General features: G+C 38.4%; 1 pseudogene; it reads left to right on the top strand.

Annotated features, from left to right (window-relative positions):
- The first annotated feature begins 1083 nt into the window (after positions 1-1083).
- On the top strand, positions 1084-2713 carry LOC118897970 (annotated as a pseudogene).
- The last annotated feature ends 3068 nt before the right edge of the window (positions 2714-5781 follow it).

Genomic DNA, 5781 nt, shown 5'->3' on the forward strand with positions numbered 1-5781 from the left:
ATTCTTCACTGCTATGCACTTGCTGTTTAAAAATGACAGTTTCACTTAAAGTCCTTGAGGAAGCAATAAAAGTAATTAATTTTTTTTAGGTCTCAAACCTGAGTCACATTCTGTGTGTGAAACAGGAAGTACACATACAACACTTCTGCTACATACTGAAGTACAGTACAACGGTTGCTCTGAGAAAAGGCATGAGTGTTTGAGCTGTGAGCTGAACTAATAGCTTTTTTTAATTAGAACTTTTATTTTTACTTGAAGGAATGACTGACCAACAAACTAGTATTCAGACCATAGTTTAGGTATTTGGCAGACATTTTCTCACAAATGAACAAAGGGAGCTTATTGCTTCAAGGAATAAAAACTGAAAGTATTTGTCACCAAAGGAAAAATTTGAGCTTTCAAGCAAAAATGAAAATTTTAGAAGACTTATATAGGCTGCTGTGAGCCTAATAGCTTCCCAATACCTGAAGAATTTTCTGAGCTCAAAGGTGATACTAACAAATAGTATTTTTAAAATAGCTTGTATTATAAAATGTGTCAACATTTGGAAGATCTGCATAACTCAGTAGCCAATATTTTCAAATGACCAATGCATGATGATATAAAATTATGTGTGGGTAAAAGACCGATCCGAAGTTAGTAAGATAAAACAATCTATTTTCACATAACAGAATTTTAAAAGTTCATGAATAATGGTTTAAATCACACATGGCAGCTACCTTTAATAAAATAACACTTGTCCAGTTTTGCTCTAACCCAGATAAACAAAAGCTCTTTGAGTCCTCAAGCATTTTTAAGCATGTTCTCTTGACCTGAACAATGAAGCTCCTAAAGGAATGGTTCCCAAGTTAGGAACACTTGCTCTAATAAAAAGCCCTCAATTCCATGAAGTGAAGTATAGGCTTCTGCCATGCAGAAGCCTCCTAGAGTCAGGTCTCTGTGTGAGAGGAAATCTGTCTCGTGAAAGTAGGAGACTGAAACAAACAAACAAACAAAGAGCAGTGTAAAATTACAAGGATGGCAGGCCATGCTGAACTGGCTCTGGGCTTTCCGGTTCCCTCATTTTCTTCTTTTGGGTCAGCTATGGCGGCCGTGAAGACCCTGAACCCCAAGGCCAAGGTGGCCTGAGCCTAGGCGGTATTGGCGGTCAACATCAGTGTGGCCTGGGGGCTGCAGGATGTGCTGAAGACCAACTTGGGGCCTAAGGGCACCATGAAGATGCTTGTTTCTGGTGCTGGAGACATCAAGCTCACTAAAGATGGAAATATGCTGCTCCATGAAATGCAAATTCAACACGCAACAACCTCCTTAACAGCCAAATTAGCAACGGCCCAGAATGACATAACTGGTGATGGTACCACTTCCAATGTCCTAATCATGGGAGAGCTCCTGAAGCAGGTGGATCGCTACATTTCTAAAGGTCTTCGTTCCAGAATAATTACAGAAGGATTTGAAGGTGCAAAGGAAAAGTCACTTCAGTTTTTGGAACAAGTCAAAGTAAGCAAAGGAATGGACAGGGAAACACCATAGACGTGGCCAGAACATCTCTATGTACTCAAGTTCATGCTGAACTTGCTGATGTCTTAACAGAGGCTGTAGTGGACTCCATTTTAGCCATTAAAAAACAAGACGAACCTATTGACCTCTTCATGGTTGAGATCATGGAGATGAAACCTAAATCTGAAACCGATAGAAGCTTAATCAGAGGTCTTGTTTTGGACCATGGGGCATGGCATCCTGATATGAAAAAGAGAGTAGAAGATGCATACATCCTCACATGCAACGTGTCATTAGAATATGAAAAAACAGAAGTGAATTCTGGCTTTTTTTACAAGAGTGCAGAGGAGAGAGAGAGAGAAACTAGTGAAAGCTGAAAGAAAATTCATTGAAGACAGAGTTAAAAAAAGAATAGACCTGAAAAATAAATCCTGTGATGATTCAGATAAAGGATTTGTTGTTATTAATCAAAAGGGAATTGACACCTTTTCCTTAGATGCTCTTGCAAAAGAAGGCATAGTAACTCTGTGCAGAGCTAAAAGAAGAAATATGAAAAGACTGACTCTTGCTTGTGGTGGGGTAGCCCTAAATTCTCTTGATGACCTAAATCCTGATTGTTTGGGACATGCAGGACTTGTCTATGAATATACATTGGGAGAAGAGAAGTTCACCTTTATTGAGAAATGTAACAATCCTTGCTCGGTCACACTGTTGATCAAAGGACCAAAAAAGCACACACTTACTCAAATCAAAGATGCAATAAGAGATGGCTTGAGGGCTGTTAAAAATGCTATTGATGATTGCTGTGTAGTTCCAGGTGCTGGTGCAGTGGAAGTGGCAATGGCAGAAGCCCTGATTAAACACAAGCCCAGTGTAAAGGGCAGGGCCGAACTTGGAGTTCAAGCATTTGCTGATACATTGCTCATTATTCCCAAGGTTCTTGCTCAGAACTCTGGTTTTGACTTTTAGGAAACTAGTTAAAGTTCAAGCAGAACATTCAGAATCAGGTCAACTCGTGGGTGTGGACTTGAACACAGGTGAGCCAATGGTAACAAGAGAAGTAGGCATATGGGATAACTATTGCGTAAAGAAACAGCTTCTTCATTCCTGCACTGTGATTGCCACCAACATTCTCCTGGTTGATGAGATCATGAGAGCTGGAATGTCTTCTCTAAAAGGTTGCACTGAAGCTTCCCTTGTATCATCTGAATCATGAAGACTCTACAGAGTGATACTAAGAATATAGTTATGGAATTTTTATCCAAGCTTCAAAAGATTTTCAAAGGATTTTTTTTCCCATATAAAAAAAAGGAGAGAACACTGGCACCTATTCAGATTCTGAAGTTCTGAAATTATAATTACAGTATTTTTTAAATTGCACTGCAGTGTACACATACAGCAGGCCATACTTACCCAATAAAAAGGACATTTTACTTTAGCCTCAGTGATATAAAAATACATGTTAGATAAGCATGTTATCTACCTTGTTATTAAATATTCCTTGAAAAACAAATTTTAATGGTTTAATAATTCTTCTAATGAATGTATTTTAATTTATCTCCAATAGTTCCCCGTCATTAAGCATTTAAGTTTTCGATTTTTATGCTAGTTATAAATAAGACTTAAGTAACTTAAGGTTTGGAAAGCATTCCTGCTTCCTTAGTATAAATCCTTTTGAGCAGGGGTTCTCCCAACCCCCAGGCTGAAGACCAGTACTGGTCAGCGGGCCTGTTAGGAAGGAGGCCGCACAGCAGGTGAGCAGCGAGCAAGCAAGGGAAGCTTCATTTGCTTCTTCCCATCGCTTGCATTACCGCCGAACCATCCCCATTCCCCCCATCGTTCACATTACTGCCTGAACCATCTCCCCTCTTGAAAAATTGTCTTCCACGAAACCGGTTCCTGGTGCCAAAAATGTTGGGGACCGCTGCTTTTGAGTAAAAAAAAACTATTGGACAAATTGGACTTTTCATGCTTTTGAAATAGCTTTGCTAAAATGCTTCCCAGAAATGTTAAGTTGTAGTGAGTAGAAAGATGGAATTAGAGGCAAGGGAATTGACAGAGCTGCAAGTCTAAGGTGGCAGAAATAGGAAAAGCAGAGGTTAAAAACATGGTTGAAGGCGTGGTGACTAAGGACTAGGTGAGACAAGAGGTTTTCAGGCAAGACCGTATTTTCACACTCGGAACATTTGCTTAGGCTGATGTCCCTCCCAAACCATCAAGTGTCCTCTTTTTTTCACCCAAATTACTGTTCTCTTCTACATGTTTCCACAAAATACAGCAGGTATATCTGAAGCCCTTGGAAGTGAAGTTGTGTGTTGCTACGCTTTGTGTTTTGAGGACTTGTCAGTTGCCTATAGTGAGTGTGCAATAAATATGAAGTTGAAAAAATAAAATAAAATTACAAGGATGAATGCCTCTTTATCTTATCTCTCCCCAGCAGAATCCTGAAAATATAGGTGAAAATTAGGTTTTTAAAAAATTAGATTGTATTTCTTTATGCTCTAAGATGAAATTATTTTTGTAAAGAAAACATGCACCCATTTGTTTGAATGAACATTTTCACATAATGAATTATCTTCAGACTCCCCTCCCCCACACAAATCTTTTTGCAGTTGGTCCACTGTTTTATGAAAATTTTGATTATTTATTAATTAGAACAAAATGAGTGGCATGTAGACAAATAGCCATTTTAAAGAGATTTTCGTGAGTTATAAGACAGTGTCTACAGAAATATTCAGCTTGGTGAATCTAATAGTGAACACTTTCCAGACCATATTAAAACATTTGGCCACAAAAGGAACTTTTCTTCTGTTTTACTGTCTAGATGGGCTTAGGGAAGATGTTGAAAGGAAAGAAAAACAGAATGGAAGAAGAAGTGAACAGAAAAGTTAGGAAAAGGAGGCTTTTAACCATGACATGAGCAGTAAGGACAAATGTACTGAGATCCAGTCAGAAGTCTTCTAGGACTCTCCCATCTTGCTCTTTTCTCCTAACGTTGGCCTGTTGCTACTCAGGACACAACTGTCACAAGGTGGAAACACAGAGGTAGCCTCCTGCATACTACTTGGTTGGACCTACAGTTAGTTTTTCTGCTTAGAGCTCTACAATCAGGTGAATTGGTTCTTAGCCTGGAATGACAAGAACCTTTGGCCTATTGCATTATACTGGTTTCCAGGAGATTTTAAGAACAAGGATGTGTTAGAGTCCCAGGAAAAATACACATATCTAAGTAGCAAATTTTATCAGAAGTTGTGGTGTCTGAACATAAGGCAGAAATGACTGAGATTCCTTATAAAAATGCCAGGAAATCCATGAGACACAAAAGATATCTAGAAGATATCTATTTTTCTAGGAAGAAATTTTAGAGGGGGAAAAAATCCTTCAGCTTTTAAGATCTCTCATAGTTTGTTCTCTGCCACATAGCCCTCAGCAAAACTTGTCACATTGTCTATCAATGAAGGCAAATTCTTAAGCCTTCTAATTTCTGAGTCTCCACATTCTTGCATACCCCAACCTTAGAGATCTTAAAGAAAATGCCTTTTTACACTAGAAACCTGTAAATATGCTATGAGTGTTCATGTGCCTCTTTCCTGGTGCAGTAAAAGTAAATAACGATAAATAAGGTTATAGCTTTGAAAAAAAAATACTTTCCTCCAATATAGTTTTGATGGTGTTTCTCAAAAAATGTTTCTCACTTCTGGGTATTTCCAAAGGTCACGTTGCTTCTTAAAATCCTGCCCCATCATTCTTTCTACTCCCTCAATTCTACCCCACTTTCATTTTTACCCACATGCATCCATATCTGATTTCAGCTTCCCTCCTCACCACCCTCCTGCTTCCAGGAATCCTGAACTTGTTCAGTGTCTTATATATTTGACTTAATTCTCTGATCACATCATTAGTAATTTTATTTATTCAGTAAGTATGTATTGAGCAACTGCTATAAATCAGGCACCAATAACATACTAGGTATCCAGAGAGGAAGAGAAGACATATCCCCATCCTTAAGAATCTTACAGATATCCCAATCAACATCCCAGCAAGTAATTTTGTGGATATTGACAAATTGATTCTAAAGTTTATAGGGAGAGGAGAAAACCAGAATAGCCATACAATTTTGAAGGAGAACAAAGTTGGAGGACTGACACTACCAGTCAAGTCTTCCTATGAAGCTACAGTAATCAAGAAAGTGTGGTATTGGTGAAAAAAGAGACAAATAGGTCAATGGAACAGAATCAAGAGCCCAGAAGTAGACCCACATAAACATAGTCAACTGATTTTTGA

The sequence above is a fragment of the Balaenoptera musculus genome, chromosome 7 (assembly GCF_009873245.2).
Source record: "Balaenoptera musculus isolate JJ_BM4_2016_0621 chromosome 7, mBalMus1.pri.v3, whole genome shotgun sequence".
In the NCBI taxonomy this organism is placed as follows: domain Eukaryota; kingdom Metazoa; phylum Chordata; class Mammalia; order Artiodactyla; family Balaenopteridae; genus Balaenoptera; species Balaenoptera musculus.